This window comes from Eptesicus fuscus, chromosome 5, assembly GCF_027574615.1.
Source record: "Eptesicus fuscus isolate TK198812 chromosome 5, DD_ASM_mEF_20220401, whole genome shotgun sequence".
Lineage (NCBI taxonomy): Eukaryota > Metazoa > Chordata > Mammalia > Chiroptera > Vespertilionidae > Eptesicus > Eptesicus fuscus.
This window is the reverse complement of record NC_072477.1, coordinates 47,309,000-47,332,891: the sequence shown is the minus strand read 5'-3', so window position 1 is coordinate 47,332,891 and position 23,892 is coordinate 47,309,000.

Below are 23,892 nucleotides of genomic sequence, written 5' to 3'. Positions count from 1 at the left end.
CATTTTCTCAGCAGTGTTTTCACAGAGCAGAAGCTTTTATTTTTATTTTAATGAAGTTTGATTTATTCATTGTCTTTTATGGAGTGTGCTTTTGGTGTCATAGCTAAGAAATTTTTGTCTAACCTAGTGTCACAAAAATTTTTTTCATATGTTTTCTTCTGGGACTTTTATAGTTTTAGGTTTTACATGTAAGCCTATGGTGCACTTGAGTTAATGTTTGTACAAGGTAAAAATATATATATGAATATCCAATTGTTTCAATACAATTTATTGAAAACTGTTCTTTCTCCATTGAATTAATTTTGTTTCTTTTTTAAAAAATATATATATTTTTTATTTCAGAGAGGAAGGGAGAGGGAGAGAGAGATAGAAACATCAATGATAAGAGAATCATTGATCAGCTGCCTCCTGCAGGCCCCCCCCTGGGGATTGAGCCCACAACCTGGGCATGTGCCCTTGACAGAATCGAACCTGGGACCCTTCAGTCTGCAGGCTGATGCTCTATCCTCTGAGCCAAACCAGCTAGGGCATGTTTCTTTATCAAAAAAATCATTTGACCATATATGTGTGGGTCCACTTCTGGACTCCCTTCTTTGCTTCATTCAGTAATTCCTCTTGGTCTTGATTGCTGCATTTCCATAGTAAGTCTTGAAATAAGGAAAGATCTTGAAATAAGATCCCCCAACTTCATTTTTCTTTTCAGAGTTGGTATGACTATTCTAGGTACTTTGCTTTTCCACATAAATTTTAGAGGCAGTTGTATTCCTATACAAAAGTCTACTGGGATTTTGATTGGGATTAATCAAATCTATCAATTAATTTGGGGAAAATTTATATCTTAACAATGTCTAGTCCTCCAATCTTGTTTAGGTTTTCTTTGATTTCTCTTATTAGTGATTTTAGTTTTCAGCACACAGGTCCTGTACATATTTATAAAATTTATATCTAAGTATTTCATGGTTTTTGTTGCTTTAGTGCTATAAATGATACTGCTTTTTAAATTTAAAAATTTTAATATTCATTGCTAGCATATAGAAATACAATTGATTTTTGTATGTTAACTTTGTGTTCTCCAACCTTGCCAAACGTATTAGTTCTAATAGATTTCTTGGGATTTTCAATATAGACATTCATGCCATCTGCAAATCAAGATAGTTTTATATTTTCCTTTGCAATCTATGTGTTTTGTGTCTTCTTCTTGCTTTATTACATTGGCTAGGATCTCTAGTACAACGTTTAATTGACCTTTATATGATAGACACTTTGATTTGAGGAAAGACTTTGTTCTTCCCACAAGATGATGGTGGAATTACTGTATTCTGCTAAGAAACCTTGATTCTAAGAAAATAGCTGTTGACTTTCAGCTCATTAATAGCAATATTTAACACCTATGGATCAACTGCTATATCTAAGACCTAGTACTCTGCAGTTTACATATATTATGTCATTTGATCCTTACAACAAAACAGCCTTATGAGACAGATAGTATTAAACCCATTTTTGAAATGAAGAAACTGAGGCTTAAAGAATTTAAGAAACTTGCCCAAGATAACACAATTTATCCATTTCAGATGGCAAATTCAAATCTATTACTTCTTATCTCGAAGTCCATGTTCTTCCTACTCCACTATACTTGCTTATGTTCCAAATGGTTTTTAGCAGCTCTCAGTCATGGCTACAGATAGGTGGCCTTTGGGGAGTTGTTAAAGATTGTGGCTACCTGGGTCCGCCAACCAACTAAATCGAAATCTCTGGGCCAGGAACCTGGGCCTGGATCTTTTTTTAAAGCTCCCAGTTAATGCTGCGCTACAGTCAGGGCAGGGAACACTGGACCTGCCACCGCTAAGGAGAGGGGTCCTCCTGCCCGGAGAGCACAATGACGGGAGGTGCCTGGTCTTTGGATTTGGAAGCAATGAGTAATGAATGCTTAGCAGGAGGCAACTGCTACGTCTGCTTTGGGCCTGGGAGGCTCAGGGCTATAAAAGGCAAAGCTCTCTCCTTCATTTATTAAATGCTAGTAAATCCAAGGAGTGTGTCATGGTATTTTAGCATCAACTTATCACACATGTTTGTGCTGGCTTACAGCTGAAATCTTGATGGAAAACAGGTGGGACTCCTGGGAGTCGCTGTTAAGGACTTAATGGGTTACAAAAGGATGCTAATGAAAACATTTGATGAGAGAAATGTCACCATTTCAGAGGATATGGGGGACCTCTCCTTCCTCAGAGGGATTTGGCCTGCTGGGGCATCTTTTAAAGCAGAAAGCAGAGTCCTTTGCATCCCTGTGGGAGGCAAGAGCATCCCTAGATTGTACTGCCTGGAGCAGCAGAGTTCCTAAGAAATGAGACCTCTCTACCATGGCAGATTGAGTCTGAGACCGAGTTCTTGGCAGGATGAAAGGGTTGCATTTTTCTGCCAGTGATGACTAAAGCTTTAGGATGCCTTTAGAAGTTTTCCCACTCGATATGCCATCCAATCTGGGTAACATTGCCGTGTTTGAAATGTCTCTATAACATGGACCATATTGTTGTTGTCATTAATTTAAACTTACTTTTTCCCTTGATAAGGGTAACATGTGCATCATGGGAAATTTAGAATATGCAGAACAGTAGCCACCATGAGGCTGGGGAGATGGTAGCAGAACTAGAGCCACACCAGGTCTTTCAGCTACATCGCCTCGTCTCCTCCGCGGGAGCCCCAAGGAGGAGGAGCCCTGTTCCTGCTTCCAGGTGAGAAGACTGAGGTCATGGACACGCAGGGGTTTGCTCAGAGCTCCCGCTGGAGGCAGGTGGCCTGGCCCCAACGCCCATCCTTATCCCTCGGCCCTCACAGTCATAGGACCTTGTGGAATCTTTTCTTCCGTCCTTCCTTTTTTTAAAGCTAGCGTTTTGATTTTTGACGGGATGTTTGGGTTCCATACTTTCAAACACATGAAAAATCCGGTTGTGCTTCCAGCTTTTTTTCCATGTAATTTAATCACAGAAACAGTTTTCCAGGTAGTTCTAGCCTTTGAGCATTCACTTGGCGGACGGCACACTATTCGAACACCAGACTTGGAGGGAGTTCCTCCCAGAGAAAGAGTTTGTCTTGGCACAGAGTTGGCTGCTGATGAAACTCAGGTCAAAGAACACATCACCCTGTAGGAGGAAGTGGGGTGCTGTGGGAATGAATGCCGATGCCAGAGCCAACGGGAAGTAGAGAACTGGGTTTCCCCGCCACTCAGACTGGTTACAGCTCAAGTCGTGGTTGTTGTTGTTTTTTTGTTGTTCTTGTTGTTTTTAGAAAACCACCATCCTGATCACCCATAAGAAGGGAAGCTTTTAAAAAATAATAACATTTTTAACGAGACAGGGTGACATGGGAAATAGACCGATCTTTCCACAGTGGTATGTGAACCCAGAGAGAAGAAGCTGAGGGGCTTCTTGGAGAGAGTGCCTGGCAAAGCCCCGTCGCTCAGCAGGCCACGGAGGCCGAGGCTGTGGGAAGCAGAACAAACACTCGGGACAGATAGAAACAGGCCCCAGGGACACAGGCTGGGCTGCGGGGGAGAGGCAGGCCCGGACTTCTGGCCAAAAGGGCAAGAACAGACACCACATTTGTCTTAGAATCCCATGCAGTTGTGAGAATTCCCAGGCCAAGATAGTAGTAATCTTGGTGGATTGGCAAACCTCTTTTATAACCCCTCTTCAGGTCCAATGAACAGAACCCACATCTACGCCTTCCTGGCTAATGTCTTGCCTTGGCTTTCTTTTGTCACAATAGAGTCATTGACCCACACCGGAGTCTGCGGGTGGGTGTGTGCATGGGGACCACAAACCTGGATATTCACACGGTAAGCATTTCTCGATGCAAACTGCATCCCTCTCTCTTCCACCTTAAGGGCTTCGCTAATGAACACCACGGCGTCCAGTCCGAACCCTCCACCACATGTCCTGGGCTTTCTCCCTTTCATATTTCGACCCCGTGCTTTTTGGCTGGAGTATAAAGGAAGGGAAACTCTGAAATGTTTTCTCTGACTCTCAGAGCCCTGATTCCTACAGAGGAGAATTAGAAACAAACCACTCTCGGGTTCTTAGCAGACGGGGCAGCAGCATCTCTGCTTAGCAATCTGCAGGTGAAGGACGGAGCGAGAGTCTGTTTCTCATTAGAATTCTTGGCACCGCTTTCTGGGTGCATCTGGAAAAGCAGGGAGCAGGACTGTCGGTGAGGGCTGTTTAATAAGCTCCTTCTCCCATCACACGTCTCTTGGCTTTTCCTTCCCAAGGTCATCTGGGACCAGGCTTCCCAATCCCTCTGTTTCCCCCACATGTGTCTGAACATAATCGGAGTCTATTGCGTATAAAGTGGAGACTCCAAATAAGGAAAACCCATTTCACTCTCATTTTTCTAAATGTCAGCTGAAGTTCTCCCACAGACAACCTCACTTTCACAGACGCGGCGAATTTCCAGGACAAGAGTCAGTGTTAAGGATCCCTGGTCTTTATTTGTGTAGAATGACGCTTCTCAGGGCGCTGTGTTAGCCAGTGCTTTCATCTCAGCATCACAACATTCGCTTGAAGAAGCAGATCTCCAATTTACACAAAAACAACGCAAACAAACAAAAGACAAAACAAAGCAAACAACAGAAAACAGCCCTGAGGCTCAGAGAGGGGAGGTGACTCACACAAAGTCTCACAGCCAGTGGGAGCCAGAGCTGGGACTGCAAAGCAGCCTGTGTGTTTTTTCTTTACGGAACTTAGCACAAATTTTAATCACAGTTTTGTATGATTATTTGCTTAATATTTCCCTCACCCGTGAGACTGTAAGCCCCACCACTCAGCACAGTGCCTAGGAATGATGGGCACACACAACATACACACACACAACACACACACACACACACACACACACACACACACACACATGTTTGTGAAATAAATGAACAAATGAATGAAAAATTGCCCAACAGAGCTTCCCAAATTCCTCAGTGAGCTAGCCAATGAGGGATTTCCCAAGGAAATTCCTGGAGATTCTCACTGATGCTGTGTGAAACCCTTTTGCTAAATATGGAGAAAGGTCCTAAAAGGTTAAAGACTTGGAGACTGTAAATAGTGCAGGATTTCTGCCTGTTCCCAGCCCAGGGAGCACAGGGACAAATAAGCCAGGGTGTCTATAGAAGTCAGCTCACGTGCCGGTGATGTGTCCAGCTCCCTGTCCCATCTGTGTGTTCTCGGGGCGCGTCGCTGCCTCGTAGGTGGGTGCCCGAGGGCCTGATTCAGTCTGAAAAACAGCTCATTCTCCCTGGGCTTACCCACCAGTTCTGTGGCTGGGGGAGCTCCGGCACTTAGCTGGCCAGCATCAAAGGGCAGTCATGCCCATCATCGGGCTCAGTGAGGAGACTGAGGCCAGGGGAGGGGAAGAGCTGGAACCAGAACCAGGGAACTCCCAAACCTTTGACGTCTTTTCCACCACCATTCAGAGGCTGTGCTTAGCACTTGGCATGTGCTCAGTGCTGTCTATACTGGATTCCAAAAGGGAAACAAAGTCTTGAAAATCAAATACACAAAGATTAAACATACAAAATACCTGTATGTTATGGTCCCATCTTCCAGGAACTTACAGTTTCATGGGAAAGTGAAACTAAATTGATGAATAAACTTGCAAGTTTAAGCCATTACACACTGCATTCTATATAGAAAATAGTCTAAGCACTGAGAAGTCTAAGAGGAAACTTGGCAATTCTACACTCTACCTTGAGTGCAACTACGGCCCAGGGAGAAGTTTCTGAAGATCGGGATGTCCTCAGCGCTGCAATGCAGTGGCCCAGGCTCTGCCGCGTCCTAGATCTGTGACCTTGACAGGTCATTGGGCCTCCCTCAGACTTGATCTCTTCTGTAAAACAAAGTGAGAAGATGATAAAGATACTCCCCTCACAGGGTTATTGTGAGAATTACATCATGTGATGGTTTTCAGGCCTAAGTTGACACACAATAAATATTATTATTATTATTATTAAAAATAAAGCTATATGGGCCTAGAGTGGGTTAGCTCAGAAAGGCAGTGTGTACCCAATCACCAATGGTGTTCAAATTCTCGCTCAAAATTAGAGAAGGAATTCAATTTTAGAAGGGAGTAGATCATAGACCTAGGTGACATTTAGAAACCTTCCCAGACTGATCCCAAGGTTAATTTCTAGGACTTTAGCTGACTGTTGAAAATGACTAGGTGTGAGCCGAGTGGGAAGAGGGGAGGGGGGCACCTTAGAAGATGGGAACAGCAGGAGCAGAGGGTTGAGGTGGCGCTGAACTTGAAGGGACCGTTCTGATGTCTAGCACGTCATTCTGCCCGGGTTCGCCGAGCTGTCCGTGGAGGAGTTCTTTATTTACAGCTTCCAGAGTGCGCCCAGGGTTTGCAGTAACTGTGAGGTCTTCTGCTTATGAGTATCTGAGCTTCAGGAACTGAGGGGAAGGGGTTTGTGATATCACTTCCACATTCAGACGAGTGGGTTTTCACCATGCTGGTCCACTCCTGCTCATCAGGGCAGCTTTCCAGTGGCCTCACTGACTTCTGTATGATCAGCCTATGGCTTTAACTGAATGAACTTTTCAAGCCTCTGAAGAAATCCCGCACAATTCATAGTCTCCCAGCCTCCTACCTTTTGGGGCCTTTCTCAGTATTTAGCAGAATGATTTCACACAGCAAACCTTCAGGTGGGGCAGTGTTATTGGAGATGCAGGTGATGAAGGAAAGGCATTTCACCAGAAAGAGTCTGCTTTGACATTCACATGAGTTTAGCAAGTGTAGTAGACATCGTAAAAGAAGTCTGCTATGACATTCAGTTATCCTGAGACCTGGACAACTAATGATGTACAACTCTTATCAGCAAAGTTGCCAGGGGAGAATAATGGCTCTGCATTACCCAGAAATGGAGACTCCTGAGCTCTGACCCAGGGGCCCCAAGAGAATTCGCTCTGGGCATCTGCTCAGAGGCTGAGGGATGCTTCCCTAATCTGCAAAGTAGCACTTAAATGTGAAAAGCCACGGCCAGCGTGACTTTCGGGTTCAAAGGCTTGGAGAAAGAGCTGACACGGAAATTAAAACACAAGACAAGAAATAATAATTTTGAAATTATGGGGGGAAGCCAGGGAAAACTTAACTGTAGTAGTCAAGTTCCACTGAGTCTCCGTTCCCATCTGCTTTTATTTACTAGAATACACAACTGCCTTTTAGGAATGCAAACAGACAAATCAAAGGTGATTGTTTAGTAAACAGTAAGATTATCAGGTTAGGGGGGAGTTTGCTTTAGGCCACTGAGTCAGCAGTAGGTAATAAAATGCAAATTCACCCTGTGATATCAAAGGAGCCCAAGTCAGCCTTCTGACAGACTTCTCGCATTTATATTAATTACTGTTGATCTTGGTTTCCAGCACTTAAAAAATCCGACCCCTCCAGGACTGCACCAAAAAGGCTGATTGGAAACAACTTCTGATATTTTACACTCTCTCATTTCAGTTACAACCAGCTGCTTTATCTACACTTCAGGCAGAGTTGGCAGCTGGGAGGCTATGGGGGTGGGAAGATTGCTCCCAGGGGCCCCGGTGGGCCCTCTGTGGAAGGCAGCTCTCTCAGAGGCCACAAGGAGTGTTCATTTTGGGATCCCCACTCCTCACCTTCCTGGATGGCAGGGGACCCCCTGAGTGAGGAGGAAAACCACGTGCTCCCAGGAAGATGCTGTGTCTCTGCTGTGCTGGGCCTTGTCTTTTGAAGCCACTGCCAGGGGCATCAGTTCTGCGGCTACTTCCCAGGGGAAGCCAGACTGAAGCTCATGACGTCCTTTCTGCTTACGATGGACCCGTTCTCCATAGAAATGTGTGTCCCTCACCAAGTGCAAGCCCAGGCTCAGCGTTCCCCAATGATTTGTCTGTCTTGTTCATCGCGGAGTCCCCAGTACCAAGCACAGTCAGTACTGAGTCCAAAGTAGGCACTCAGGAAGCCTGTGTGGGGAGGGTGGATGCCCTGTGCTGTGTGCAGGTTAGTGCATGGCTGCCAAGGTGCAATGGGCATTGCGTGTACCTGCAAGTAGGGAGAGGTTGGGGTGGGTTATGTTGGGGGGGTTTTATGTGTTGGGGAAGCAGATTTGCTCAGATGCAGGTACCGGAGAAGGGTTGGTGACGGCCCTGAGAGCCAAGTGTCCTCTCCCACAAGTCTTCCTCATCCATGAGCCAAACCTCCTTTCCTGTCATTAATCTGTGACTGCATAATTTCCTCACTTTTTAAAGGGGCAGCAGAATATTCCCTTCCAACCCTGAAGGGTGTTGGGGAGTTAAACGGCAAGGACAAGGTGCTGTGTCAATGCCAGCTTCAAGCTGATAACAGAGCAACCCCTTCCGAGAGCTAGTGCCCGGGAGCTGCCCAGCATCCTCAGCGTCTCAGTCGGCTCAGGCTGCCATAGCGCAGTACCACAGTCTGCTGGGTAAACGACAGACATTTATTACTCACAGCTCTGGAGGCTGAGAAGTCCAATATCAAGTTGGTGGCAGATTCGGTTTCTTGTAAATGTCCTCTTCCCGGCTGTGGACTCTGAACCATCGCATGGTGGGAGAGACGGAGCTGTGTCTCTTCCTGTTCTTACAAGGGCACTAATCTCATCCTGTTCCCCCCTCCCCCACATGACCTCAGCTAAACCTAATTCTCTCCCAAAGACCTGCAGACACCATCACATTGGGGGGTTAGGACTTAAACATGTGGGTTTCGGGTGGGGGACACTCAGTCCAGAGCACTTTGGAACTTTGCTTGGGACGAGCCAGGCCGTTGACTGCTCCCGGTCAGTGAAGGCAGTGGTTACCAGGCTTCCATTTGCTTTTTTTCTAAGTAAAAGACTAGCCCTAGCTGGTTTGGCTCAGTGGATAGAGTGTCGGCCCGCAGACCAAAGGGTCCCGGGTTCAATTCCAGTCCAGGGCATATACCTCGGTTGCAGGCTCCTCCCCGGTTGGGCTCTGATCAGGGCACGTGCAGGAGGCAACCAATCGATGTGTTTCTCTCACATTGATGTTTCTCTCTGTCTTTCCCTCTCTCTTCCACTCTCTCTAAAAATCAATGGAAAATATCCTCCGGTGAGGATTTAAGAAAAAAAAAAAGACTAAACAAAATAACTTTGGGGCCAACTTGAATATATAAACTTTTAGGACTATAGACGGAAAAGTTAAATGTTACTAATGGTATTTATTACTGACAACAAATTGTGATATAAAATAACAGAGAAAGATTGTTTTTTCCTCTCTTGCATTTCATGAAACAGTTTTGTTCAAAGTCCTCGCGCTCACCTTCAATATCACAGTCTTCATCCCTCAAGCTAGTTCCTGAACCCTCTCACACGGTTCTCCAAAGCCCATCATCTTTAATTCCTACATTGTTTGAAATCCAGCACTTCTTGAACTCACGTTTCTTGTTGTCCCTGGAAATGTATCCCAAGTCACAAGCACAAGTACCCATTTGCACAACCCACTGTAAGGCAGTTTCTAACCTTCCTTTCTGAGTGTGTGTGTGTGTGTGTGTGTGTGTAAACTTTCTAAGCTGCTTTTCTAAATATACATATATAGTTATATACACATATAACTATATATATATATATATAGACATATATATATATATATATATATATATAGTAATCCTATCTAATAATAGACAAATACGCAAATTGACCATACCTCTGACATACCCACAAGCCATGCCCACAAGCCACGCCCACCATACAATCAGAGCGAGTATGCAAATTAACCCAAACCAAGATGGCTACAGCCAGAGAGAGCAAGGTTTCCTAGGTAACAGAGGAAGCCAAGCTTTCTGCCAGCCGTTGCAGGTCTAAGCCTCCACTCAAGCTACAAAGTTTCAATTATAGAAGGTAAACAAATTCAAACAAATGGCAGCAGAATGGAGCTTGAGAGAGCAGGCCAGGGTTGCCGCCAGCAACAGGGGAAGCAAAGCTTTCCGCACACCCTGGCCGGGCCCACCCGCTTAAGGCAACAAAGTTTCAATTATAACCCCAACACAAATGGCTGCCGGCCTCAGAGGGAGCCCCAGGCTTGGCTCTGCTCCAGGCTACAAAGTTTCAATTGTAGAAGGAAAATAAATTCCAGATACCAGGGCCTCCGCTTGCGTTGCCAGGGTGCATGACAAGCCTGAAAACCAACACAGGCCCCTCGTTCAGGCCGCCCCACGCCCCAAAGGAACCCCACCCTGATCAGGGACACCCTTCAGGGCAAACCAGCTGGCCCCCACCCCTGTACCAGGCCTCTATCCTATCTAATAAAAGAGTACTATGCAGATTGATCATCACTGCAACACACAATATAGCTGCCCCCATGTGGTCAAAGATCCTGCCCCCATGTGGACACAAGATAGCCACCACAAGATGGCCAGCAGGAGAGGGCAGTTGGGAGGCACCCGGCCTGCAAGGGAGGGCAGTTGAGAAGGACCAGGCCTGCAAGGGAGGGCAGTTGGAGGTGATCAACCCTGCAGGAGAGGGCAGTTAGGGGTAACCAGGCCGGCAGAGGAGGGAAGTTGGGGGCAAACAGGCTGGCAGCAGAGTGGTTAGGGGGTGATCAGGCTGGCAGGCAGAAGCGGTTAGGGGCAATCAGGAAGGCAGGCAAGCAAGCAGTTGGGAGCCAGCAGTCCTGGATTGTGAGAGGGATCGGGCCTAAACGGGCAGTCGGACATCCCTTGAGGGGTCCCAGATTGGAGAGGGTATAGGCTGGGCTGAGGGACAACCCCCCTCCGTGCACGAATTTCGTGTACCGGGCCTCTAGTATACATATATATGTATATAATTTCTACAACAAAACCACTTACAGGACCATTTTGATCAATGATCTTTTAAAACTTGTTTGCTGTGGTATCTGATATCCCGTGCTCAAATTTGTGAAGCCTTGCCCTAGGAATAATTAGTACATTTCTATTATTTTCTTTGCTGCCTTTTTAACAAAGTCTGTCAAGTGAGCTCCTACTCTCAAAAATACAATTATTGAGCGAACACGCTGTAATACAGGCTTGTCTGAGGCTTTTCTGAAGGGTAGTTTTGGGAAGTGGAACAGCAGCAGCACCTTTATGACAGGTGACCCTCTAAGTCCTGTTTCCTTCCAAGAGGAGGATGGATGCTGGAACTGCTGGGCGCTATGACGGACTTTCAGAGGCGGCTCCCACCAAGGAGCCTCATTTCTCTGCTGATACATATCCTTTCACTGCTGAACTCCAGGGCTCAGTCTCTCGCCCATCCAATGGCGCATACATTTGTATTTTATAGCGGCAGAGACCAACGTAGACCAAAGAATCTCTCTTTCTGGCATATTATTGGACTTTGCAAAACTGTATATAAATCAATTTCCAAAGTTCTAGACACAGAGACATCTCTGTCTTGGTGTGCCATAGTTGCTTATGAAATTTTCACTTAGTCTTGGAAAGGAAAGCTCTATTAATGGAAAGGTTTATGGGTAGAATAACAACACCTACAATTTCCTTTTTTTAAGTATCTCCTTCAATTGATTATTGGTTGTGTGGCAAGCATTATATGAAAGACTTTAAATGTATTGTCTCATTTATTTTCTTTTTCTAGCTTCTTGTATTAAAATGGTAATTCATTTACTTTCGACCTTGTTTTTCCAACAAGGTATTTGAATGTTAAAAATTTACCTCCAGGTAATGCATCCCACAAGTTTTGTTATGTAGTTCTTTCATAGTTGTTCAAGTCTAAATACTTTATAATTTTTATTGACTTTATCTTAAATCTGCAATACATTTAAGGGTATGTTTGTTTCCAATGTAATCATATTGTGGACAGAAAAGATGGTTTGTTTGCTATACATTATTTAAAATAATGAGACTTGCTTTGCTCAAGTCATCAATGTGTGCTTTAAAAGGATATGCATTTTCTATTCAGATGCAGGCTTCCATATACCTATATTGGGCCAGGTTTCCTAAGTTAGCTCTTCATCTCTTATATATCTTTCCTCTCTTTTTGTCTGTTTGACGGATCGGGTCTTGATAAAAGTATGTTACAAATATTTTACTGTGAATATGAATTAATCAATTTCTCTTTATAATTAGTCATGTTAAGTGCACACAAATTCAAGATTGTTATATATTCTTGATTAGATGTTGCTTTTATGGTTATTCATTATCCTTGTTTATTCCTGATAATGCTTTGGTCTTACATTTTATTTGGTTTCGTATAAATATTGCTAGGCACGTGTATCAGTCTCCTAGGGCTGCCATAACAAGTTAGCACAAGGCGGGTGGCTTAAACCCACAGAAATTTATTCTTTCGCAGTTTTGCAGGCTCAATGTCCGATATCAAGATGTTGGCAGGGCTGCCCTCCCTCCACATCCTCTAGGGAAGGGTCCCTCCGTGCCTCTGCCAGCTTCTGTAGCCTCGGCCTTCCCTGGCTCCCGGGAGTATGACTTCAATCTCTGCCTCCACCGCGCATGGCCGTCTTCCTATATGTCTGTGTGCCTCCTCTTCTTATAAGGATACTATTCATCTTGGATTAAGGGCCCACGCTATTCCGGCTATTCCGGCATGACCTCATCTTAACTAATTACATTTGCAATGACTCTATTTCCAAATAAGGCCACATTCTGAGGTACAGGGGTTAGGACTTCAATATATCTTTTGGAGGACAAAATTCAACCCATAACAATATATTTATTTTAGGATGTGTATTTTTTTTCTTTTATTTTCCATCTTTCTTTGTGGTTTTGCTTTAGATGAATCTAAGAAACTTTGTTCATTTGTTTTATCTAATTTAATAGTCTTTTAATAGATAATCTGTATACAATTATTATAATGACTAATATATTTTAACTCACCCATTTTCTTTGCTCCCCGCCCCCCTTGCCTTTTCTTCTTTTCTCCTAGGCTAAGCTGCCTTGGTCTGGATTCCCCTCAAAAGCAGAGTCTAAGATAAAATCTTGTCTGCAGGTTGTTTATTTTAGGAAATGATTCCAGGAATCGGAGTAGAGGAGGGGGCAGGAAGAATGACACAGGGATAACATGAGAGCTGATCTCCACCACGGGCAAATAGGTTTGTGTCCCGTAAGGGACCCTGGGAGGAGGTATCTAGAATACATTCCGGCCTTGTTCACAGAGATGTTCATTTGTTTTTTGAATGCGGCTATGTTATTTTAATTTTCTATATCACATATCATGTTATGCTTTGGAGGAGAGGGTTTTCTTCATGGTATGAACTTACACTACCATCTCGGTTGTCATTTGACGTTCACATACTACTGTGAGGCACATTATCATCTCCACTTTAGAAATGAAGAAATTGAGGCTCAGAGAAGTGTAGTAACTTGCCTGAAGTCACACAGCTAAAAAAACCAATGGAGCCACAACTCAAATTCTGGTCTCTTTGATTCCAAAGCCACTCCTCTTCATCATAAGCTTCGCTGCCTCATGTGGTGCCCGGTGTGAGCTAAGGCTAGTCCAGGTTTACTGAGTTTCAGTGTCACTTCTTACCTCAATCTCGTCCTTAAATGGGGTTTAATTTTTCCATGAAAAGGAACAACAAGACCAAACTACTAAATGGTTTCTGTGGGCGTTTGAAACCATCTCTGCCCAAACAGGAATATTCTACAGACTCCAAATTACAAGAGCCATGAGATTTCAGAACCTTTATTCAAAGGAGGATTCTGTTACTGTGTTTTGTGTGTTTTGTTTGTTTGTTTGCTTTGGGCCCACAGCTCTATCTACTTCCAAAAGAGTATGGATTACTAAGTAAATTGGAAAATTATTGACTAAGTCAGGGGCTGCTGTGCCTGAGAAATTAACCATGACTGTTTGCCTCTGCAAGCTAACTGGAAAGGAATGTGAGGTATTTTCCCCTCTTCTTCTCCAGAGGCCTGTGCGTCCTACAGGGCTGAGCTTCTCTTGCCCCAGGGGCAAGTTAGAAGCTGTTCTTAGATTTTCCAAGGGTCTGAGGCTTAACACTAATTGTTAGGGATGGAGAGAGCCTGGAGAGTCTGGGAAGGGGCCCTGGGCCCAGAGACCATTAAGGGCTAGTCAGACCCCTGAGCACTGGGCCTCCACCAGGCTCCCTGGAGGTGGCAGGGCCTTTGGGAGTGACTCAGACGGGGAGGGAGATGTCCAGGGGCGGAACGCTTGCCCTGTGGCCTTGGATTTGGAGAAAATGCAGTGAGCAGCAGCAGCAGCTTGGACAATGGGCAACTCAGCAGCGACCATTACTGACCTGCTGCCGTCCCCCAAGATTCTAGAATCCTGAGAGCCCAGAGTTCTGCATGGAAGGGGAGTGTGTGTGTGTTTGGGGTGGGTGGGGGGGGGGTGTCCTGAAAAGTGGCTGGGGTTGAATTTTCTGAGGTCCTGGTAGGTGGGGGTGGGGGTGGGCTAAGTATGATTTAATTTTATTTAGAAAATGCGTGAACTGTGTCATGGAACACATTCCCAAGTGTCGTGGAACAATTTACATCTAAACAATGACCAAATCCTGAAGGGAATTTTTCTAACATATTTGGTGAAACAATAATTTTTTTTTTAATCCTTTAGAAATGGTTGATTAATAACTGACAGGCTATAACTATTCCAAACCCTTCTGGTAAAAAAAATCCTCTCTCCTGGTAATTTAAATTCCAAATTACCTCCAGATGAGGCTTTAAAAACACCCTGCGATTAAATCCACACCAAGTGGAGTTTCTGTGGGAAAATTCACTGATTCTGAGGATGGCCTGGGCTATTCTATTCGACTTGGAGCCTCAGAGCCCTCCATCTGCCTGGCTCAGCCTCCTGCGTGGGGCTGGGTGCTTGGCCAGAGCTGTACGATCAGCTAGAAGTGCCTAGGGAGAGCAGACCCAGGAAATTCCTCTGGAACCTCACAACCTTTCCTCACCTGCCTTTATTAGACCAGAGAGGCAGACTGCAGGGGTGCAGGCACTGGGCAGGAGGCAGGACCCAGGGTTGGGAGGCAGGCACCCAGTGCTTGCGTCTGTGCATCTGTGTGCCTGTGTGTGTTTGTGCATGTGTGTATGGTTGATGAGTGTCAGACAGGCTGTATGTGTCTCTCTGTGTGTCTTTTTCTTTTTAATCCCCACCTGAGGATTTTCCATTGATTATTAGAATGGCAGGGAGGAGGAGGAGAAGAGAGAGAGAGAAACATCGATGTAGAAGAGACCCTTTGATTGGTTGCCTTCTGCATGTACCCTGACCAGTGCCAGGGATTGAATGTGTGCTGAAGGCCAAAGTCAGCGTCTTACCGACAGTCCTCTGCCCTTGGGTTGCCCACTCTGTCCATTTAGAAGCACGTTACCGAGGGCACAGCCCAGACAGCAAGGGTTTGCTCAGCAGGGTAGTCTCTGTTTATGCTCCATACAGGCCAAACAAAACTGAGGGCCTCGTGAAGTTAGGCTTTCTCTTACACACCTCTTCTCTTTGGGGGAGGAAAAGGCGTATCCAATTAGCACGAGCTAGTGAGCGAAGAGCACTGAGCTTCGGGACCAGATAGCCGGGAATTTACATCTCCATGTATTAGCTCCGTGACCCTGGGTGAGTCTCAGCCTCTGTCAGCTTTAATTTCTTCATCTGAAAAATGGACTTTTTCAGTGGCATTTACCTCATTGGCTGTTGTGTGGATTTCATGCAATGCCTAGGCATGCACAGCATTTGGCACCCAATGGTCATCATTGGAAGCTATAATCATCTATCTATCCTATATAATAAAAGCCTAATGTGCAAATCAACTGAACAGTGGAACAACCGGTGGAATCACCAGTCGCTATGACGCTCACTGACTACCAGGGGGCAGATACTCAATGCAGGAGCTGCCGCAGGCCCCAGGCTGGCCAAGGCAGGTGCGAGCGCACCCCTCCCCGCCACCCACCCCCTACACTGATCACCCCACCGATTGCCCCACAGATCGGCCCTGATCCCAGCCAGGCCTAGGGACCATACCCACGCATGAATTTTTTTGCACCGGGCCTCTAGTATATATATATGAAATTCATGCACTGGAGGGGGGGTTCCCTTAGCCCGGCCTGCGCCCTCTCACAGTCTGGGACCCCTCACTCCTTACCACCCGCATGCTTACTGCTTCTTACTGCTCGGCTTGCTGTTCCTTAGCGCTGCTGCTGCCACGGAGGTGGGAGAGGCTCCCGCCACCACTGCTGCGCTCCCCAGCTGTGAGCCCGGCTTCTGGCTGAGCAGCACTCCCCCTGTGGGAGTGCACCAGGGGGCAGCTCCTGCATTGAGCATCTGCCCCCTGGTGGTCAGTGCGCATCATAGTGACCTGTCATTCCACCATTCAGTCGATTTGCATATTAGGCTTTTATTAGATAGGAAGGCTAATATGTAAAGTGTCCCCTCGGGAATTTGATCGGGAGAATGGGAGTTCGATCGCTCACTATGATGTGCATTGACCACCAGGGGGTGGGTGGAACATGGCAGGCAACCAGCAGCAGTGGTGGGGTGCTGAGGGAGAAAGGGAAAGAGGAGTTGGGGAACCGCGTGGTGGCAGCGCACGGGCTGCGAGGAAGGAGGAGGTGGGGAGGCAGGGAGGCAGGGAACCTTATCAGCCCTGATCCACGGGCAGGCCTAGGGACCCTACCTGTGCACAAATTTTGTGCACCGGGCCTCTAGTTCATAACAATATTGATGGTAGCTGCAGAAAACCAACCAAAGCACCCAGAGGATCACAAAAAAGCAGGTGGACTCAGTCCTATGTAGCAACAAAGATGTAACATCTGTATTGTTGCCAAAAGTCTGGAGAGGTGCCAGAATCAGAGACACAGAGGTGGTGAGCAGCAGCTGGCCGGCTGGGAAGAGGGATGGGACAGGCATCAGAGACCCCTAACCTCGAGGCAGAAAGGTCTGTGGATTGACTCAGATGGATGTCTCTAACCTCCACCTCTTCTGTTCTCGGAGTGTTAATGGGGCACACAGAGTACTGGGCACTGACATAGATAGGACAAGTGTGATCCAAAAGAAGGGCTGGAAGCCAAGCCTGGGAGGGAAAGCAAAGGAAGGGGGCAGCCTGGCACCTGGTGCCAGAGCATATGTCTGCTGTTTGTCCCCAGCACCTGTCGGCTGGGAATTCTGCACGTCATCATGCAATGGAGTGTGATCGGCCCAGAGTGAAGACCCTGTTATAGAATAGCCGGGGGGTCTGTCAACACCAGTGTGCCTCAAGGAGAATGCTTTTAATTATTTTATTGTCTTGATTAACAAAAGAGGTCTTAAACATTATTTTAAAAGTATATTAAAACAATGCAGAAAAATATGAAAGTAAAATATTGGATTTTTCAGGATATATATATATATATATATATATATATATATAACATACACATAAACATTTTTATTATGGAAATTTTCAAACATCATGACTAGGACAGTGAACCCCCATGTACTCATGATCTGACTTCAACAACTGCAGTAGTGTCCCAGTTAAAGCAACATGGCATTTAACATCTTTCTAATATGTTAAAGAGCTCCCGGAACTCCATAATGCAAATGTATGAAGTTTCCTGATTTCCAAGCACCTAAAATTACTCCTCATCTCATTACCCCCCACCTGCCTTGATCACCTATCTGATTGAAGAAAAAGATGTTAATTAACTTGCTCCAAATCATGCAGAAATCTCAACTAGTGCCTGAAACATGAGGTAGTCCATAAGAGTTGAAAAATAGTAATAATCTCTATATATAAAAGGCTAATATGCTAAGTGTCCCTCCCACCATCTGACTGGTCGCTATGACACGCACTTACCAGCAGGGGGCAGACGCTCAACACAGGAGCTGCCAAGCTGCAGGGACTTGGCAGTGGCGGTTCTCAGGAGGTGACACACCCCAAAACCAGAGAGGAGAGAGCTCGATTCCTCATGGGGCCATGCGATTCCACCTTCGGCCACGGGTTATGTTGTTGCTGGGGCACTGTCGGCCCTGAATCTGGTTTACTGCACACTTGCGTTTGTGTTCCACACCCTGTACGACAGCAACTTTGCAGAGTGTCCTCTCGCACTCCAGGACCCCTTGGGGGCTGTCGGAGAGCCGGTTTCACCCTGATCCTCACAGGCCAGGCTGAGGGACCCCACCTGCTGGAGGGACCCCGCTCATTCCCCAGATGCCAGGGAGGGATCACGGGAGGTTGGCTCCAGGATGTGTCTGGCCCCTCTTGCCCAGTCCCACCCCGCCGGCCACCTTCTAATTAATTTCCTTTCAATGTGCACAAATCCATGCACTGGGTCACTAGTAGCAGAATAAGAGCTAATGTTTATTGAGCACTTACCATGACTCGCCACTCTTCCAGCTATTCTACCTGTGTTAGCCCACTGAGTTCTCACACCAGACCTGCAACGTGTATCCTATCTTCATCCCTGTTTTACAAATCAGGCAATTCAACACAAAGTAGCTTAGTTATTTACCAGCATCACACAGTTATTTATAAGCAGAGCAAGGATTTAGACCCAAGCATCCTGACTCCAAGCCTGTTTTCTTTTCTTTTTTTAAAATATATTTTACTGATTTTTTACAGAGAGGAAGGAAGAGGGATAGAGAGTTAGAAACATCGGAGAGAGAGAAACATCGATCAGCTGCCTCCTGCACACCCCCTACTGGGGATGTGCCCGCAACCAAGATACATGCCCCTGACCAGAATCGAACCTGGGACCCTTGAGTCCGCAGGCCAACGCTCTATCCACCGAGCCAAACCAGCTAGGGCCAAGCCTGTTTTCTTAACTAGCACACCAGAGGGGTCAAGAATCAGATGACTCATGAAACAAAGCCTGACTATTGATTCCTGCTGGGAAAGGTGAGGGTGGAGAGGAAACTCACTCATATTGAGCACCGCTGTGGGACCAGGCCCTGTGCTAAGTGCTTCCCTGTGATCCAAACAAACCCCTGCCCACAGCCTGCAGACCCCCCTGGGAGACAGCATTAGCATTCTTCCTGAATGCTTCCATCCTGGCTTCCTCGGTGCCAGTCCTTGGGTGGGATTTTGTGTTTTTAAAAAAGAAGTACCTTAGAAACCAAGATGGCGGCATAGGTGAAACACCTAACCTGCAGCCGGGCACAACAATTTCAAAGGCACAACTAGAGGTCAGAACGGACATCGTCCAGAACCACAGGAGAGCTGGCGGACTGAAATGCCCACAGCTGGGGGGAAGGAGAGGGCCACGGGGACAATCGGGGGAGCCGTAAAAGCCTGAGGTATGGAGAAACTGGCGGAGACACGAGCGCGCGCGCCTGCGGGGAGGATGGAGCCGGAGAGGAGGGGGCGGCTGACGGCCTGGCCGGCGTTCACTGGCAGGAAGGAGATAAAGGCTCCGGAGTGCGCTAAGCGCCGGCTCCGACTGCACTGAGCGCCAGTTCCGGGCGAAACCCTGGGAAGCCAGGCGCAGGCTGGGGGAATGAATCTGGGCTGTGGGGCGCAGGCACAGAGGAGCGGGGGAAGGCAGAGCTCCAGAGGCGCGCACGGGAAGGGGCGCAAAGGACGGACTGGTGCCTGCGCCACTGAACTGCCCTAGCGGGAAGGAGACATAAGCTCAGGACCGTGCTGAACCCCAGTTCCGACTGCACTGAACCCCAGTTCCGGGCGAAACCCTGGGAAGCCAGGCGCACGCTGGGGGAATGAATTTGGGCTGTGGTGGCGGAGGCACAGAGAAGTGGCGGCCCCAGACGCGCGCACTGGAAGGTGCGCAGAGGACGGACTTTTGCCTGCGCCACTGGGTGGCCCTGCTGGGAAGGAGACAGGGACGCCAGACTGCGCTGAGACCCAGTTCCAACTGCACTGAAACCCAGTTCCAGGCGAGAATCTGGGAGTCCAGATTCATTAGGGGATGGACTGGACTGTTAGGCAGTGGGCGAAATTCCAGGGCGCGTTTCTCTCAGAGGTGTTTGCAAGGAATACAGAGGGACACAGACACAGGAGCCTCATAGGGCGGGGCTGACAGGAAGCCAAGGTTGTAGGCTCCACCCTGTAGCTCCGCCCCAGCCAAGCTGAGCAGAAGCTTTTTCCTGCTGAGTGCCTCAGGTAGTGGCTGACCCACACTGCATTGGAGACCCAGAAACGAGGGCATCTAGTGGTTGGTGTGAGATGACACCAGATTTCAATCACTTGCATAAGGGAGGCATTCTAGAGGCAGACTCAGTGAGCGCCAAGGCATTGCTGCATCAAGACCCGGCCCACAAACATGTCTCCTGCACAGCAACTCTTCCTATATGGACAAAGAGGGTCCTCACGGCCAATTGGCCTGGAGGACAATTCCTCCCAGTGACACCAACAACAATCAAGACTTAACTGTACAAAGGAGGACCAAGATGGAGACATAGGGCGGCAGCCTGATTGTTGCCTACCACAACAATATTGAGACTACGACGGGAGAGCAGAGCAGACACCAGCCAGAAAGACCGGGGGGCTGGCTGAGCAGATGCTCTACAACTAGAATAAAAGAGAGGGGTACGCAGGATGATGCTGATGCCGGTGACCCAAAGTCCACACGTTAAGAACTATGGCTCAGGCGACACAATGGTGGCCTGGAACGTGCTCGGCGCAGTTCCCCCGGCGGTCTCCGGCTGAGGGGACGGCTCCACTCGCTGCCGAGCACGAACAGACGAGCCCCTGAGAGACATGGGGTGGGAGACTCCGTGCTTGCTGACCTCCGAGTCCTTCAAGAATCTCAATGCCCCGAAGTGGCCAGGTGCGCACGCTCAGCGACTGGCCACCGTTGCAGATCCAAGGGCCGACGCAGCGACACCGGACCAGCCCACCGCCGGGCACCGGGCACACCGGAGCCTTGCCGAGCCCGCCGCCCAACGAGTTCTGCGGCAGCCGCCCTGGAGCTCTGAGAAAATGACCGAAGGAATTGCTGAGAGGGAATTGACCAACAGGAATTGGGATCAAGAAGACGAAACCCCGCTGAGACCCGAGTCCAGGCGAGCCTGCGAGCCTCTGGGCTCAGATGTGGTCACACGCCTCTGGGTCTAGGTGAGGCCTCACGCCCCTGGGTTTGGGTGAGGCCACACGCCCCTGGGTCCAGGTGAAGCTGGATTCCGGGTTCGGGTGAGGCCATGTGCCCCTGGGTCCGGGCGAATCTGAACCCTGGGACCGGGTGAGGCCGTGGGCCCCTGGATCCGGGTAAGGCTGGGTCCCGAGTACGGGTGAGGCCGTGAGCCCCTGGATCCGGGTGAGACCACGCGACCAGGGGTCTGAGAGAGGTAACGCGCCCCTGGGTCCGGGTGGCTTCGTGCACCTAGGTCCAGGTGAGGCCACGTGCCCCTGGGTCTGAGAGAGGCCACGCACCCCTAGGTCCGGGCGAGACCATGTGTCCCTGGATCTGGGTGGGGCCTCGTGCACCTAGGCCCGGGTGGGGCCGTGAGCCCCTGGGTCTGGGGGAGGCCAGGCGTCCCTGGGTCCGGGTGAGACCGTGTGTCCCTGGATCCGGGTGAGGCCTCGTGCGCCTAGGCCCGGGTGAGGCCACGTGCCCCTGGGTCTGGGGGAGGCCAGGCGTCCCTGGGTCCGGGTGAGACCGTGTGTCCCTGGATCCGGGTGAGACCTCGTGCACCTAGGCATTGGTGAGGTCACGTGCCCCGGGGTCTGAGAGGCCAAGCGTCCCTGGGTCCGGGTGAGACCATGTGTCCCTGGATCCGGGTGAGGCTGCGTGCACCTAGACCCGGGTGAGCCCAAGTGGCCCTGGGTCTGGGAGAGGCCAAGCGTCCCTGGGTCCGGGTGCGACCATGTGTCCCTGGAGCCGGATGAGGCCTCGTGCACCTAGGCCCGGGTGAGGCCACGTGCCCCTGGGTCTGGGAGAGGCCAAGCGTCCCTGGGTCCGGGTGAGACCATGTGTCCCTGGATCCGGGTGAGGCTTCGTGCACCTAGGCCCGGGTGAGCCCAAGTGGCCCTGGGTCTGGAAGAGGCCAAGCGTCCCTGGGTCCGGGTGAGACCATGTGTCCCTGGATCCGGGTGAGGCCTCGTGCACCTAGGCCCGGGTGAGGCCACGTGCCCCTGGGTCTGGGAGAGGCCAAGCGTCCCTGGGTCCGGGTGAGACCATGCGTCCCTGGATCCGGATGAGGCCTCGTGCACCTAGGCCCGGGTGAGCCCAAGCGGCCCTGGGTCTGGGAGAGGCCAAGCGTCCCTGGGTCCGGGTGAGACCATGTGTCCCTGGATCCGGGTGAGGCCTCGTGCACCTAGGCATGGGTGAGGTCACGTGCCCCGGGGTCTGAGAGGCCAAGCGTCCCTGGGTCCGGGTGAGACCATGTGTCCCTGGATCCGGGTGAGGCCGCGTGCACCTAGACCCGGGTGAGCCCAAGTGGCCCTGGGTCTGGGAGAGGCCAAGCGTCCCTGGGTCCGGGTGCGACCATGTGTCCCTGGATCCGGGTGAGGCCTCGTGCACCTAGGCCCGGGTGAGGCCACGTGCCCCTGGGTCTGGGAGAGGCCAAGCGTCCCTGGGTCCGGGTGAGACCATGCGTCCCTGGATCCGGATGAGGCCTCGTGCACCTAGGCCCGGGAGAGCCCAAGTGGCCCTGGGTCTGGGAGAGGCCAAGCGTCCCTGGGTCCGGGTGAGACCATGTGTCCCTGGATCCGGGTGAGGCCTCGTGCACCTAGGCCCGGGTGAGCCCAAGCGGCCCTGGGTCTGGGAGAGGCCAAGCGTCCCTGGGTCCGGGTGAGACCATGTGTCCCTGGATCCGGGTGAGGCCTCGTGCACCTAGGCCCGGGTGAGCCCAAGTGGCCCTGGGTCTGGGAGAGGCCAAGCGTCCCTGGGTCCGGGTGAGACCATGTGTCCCAGGATCCGGGTGAGGCCTCGTGCACCTAGGCCCGGGTGAGCCCAAGTGGCCCTGGGTCTGGGAGAGGCCAAGCGTCCCTGGGTCCGGGTGAGACCATGTGTCCCTGGATCCGGGTGAGGCCTCGTGCACCTAGGCCCGGGTGAGCCCAAGTGGCCCTGGGTCTGGGAGAGGCCAAGCGTCCCTGGGTCCGGGCGAGACCATGTGTCCCTGGATCCGGGTGAGGCCTCGTGCACCTAGGCCCGGGTGAGCCCAAATGGCCCTGGGTCTGGGAGAGGCCAAGCATCCCTGGGTCCGGGTGAGACCATGTGTCCCTGGATCCGGGTGAGGCCGCGTGCACCTAGGCCCGGGTGAGCCCAAGTGGCCCTGGGTCTGGGAGAGGCCAAGCGTCCCTGGGTCCGGGTGCGACCATGTGTCCCTGGATCCGGGTGAGGCCTCGTGCACCTAGGCCCGGGTGAGCCCAAGTGGCCCTGGGTCTGGGAGAGGCCAAGCATCCCTGGGTCCGGGTGAGACCATGTGTCCCTGGATCCGGGTGAGGCCGCGTGCACCTAGGCCCGGGTGAGCCCAAGTGGCCCTGGGTCTGGGAGAGGCCAAGCGTCCCTGGGTACGGGTGAAGCCAGATCCTGGGTCCGGGTGAGGCCGTGCGCCCCTGGATCCATCCGGGTGAGGCTGGGTCCCAGGCCCGGGTGAGACCACGCGCCCCTTGGGTATGGGTGAGGCCACGTGCCCCTTAGTCCGGGTGACGCCGTGCCCCTGGGTTCGGCCGAGACCAAACCAGAGGGAGTCGGACCTCCATTACCACCATTTGTCCACCATCCAGAGCTGAGGGGTCAGTGCTGACATGTACACATAAGGAACTACTGGACATTGAAATTGGGTCTCAAAAGAACTGTTGGTCCAGGGGGAAGCTCGCTACAGATTGATTCATTTGCCTGTCAGCATAACTATTATTGCTCGTCTCACATTCAGTTCTTATTAGTATATATCTAGTGACATATGATCTCGCTCATCTAGGGGAAATGATGAACAACATAGACTGAGGAACAAGAACAGAACCAGAAGCAAGGAGGCATCGATCGGACTATCGGGCCTCAGAGGGAGGATAGGGGAGGGTAGGGGGAGGGTGGGGGGGAGGG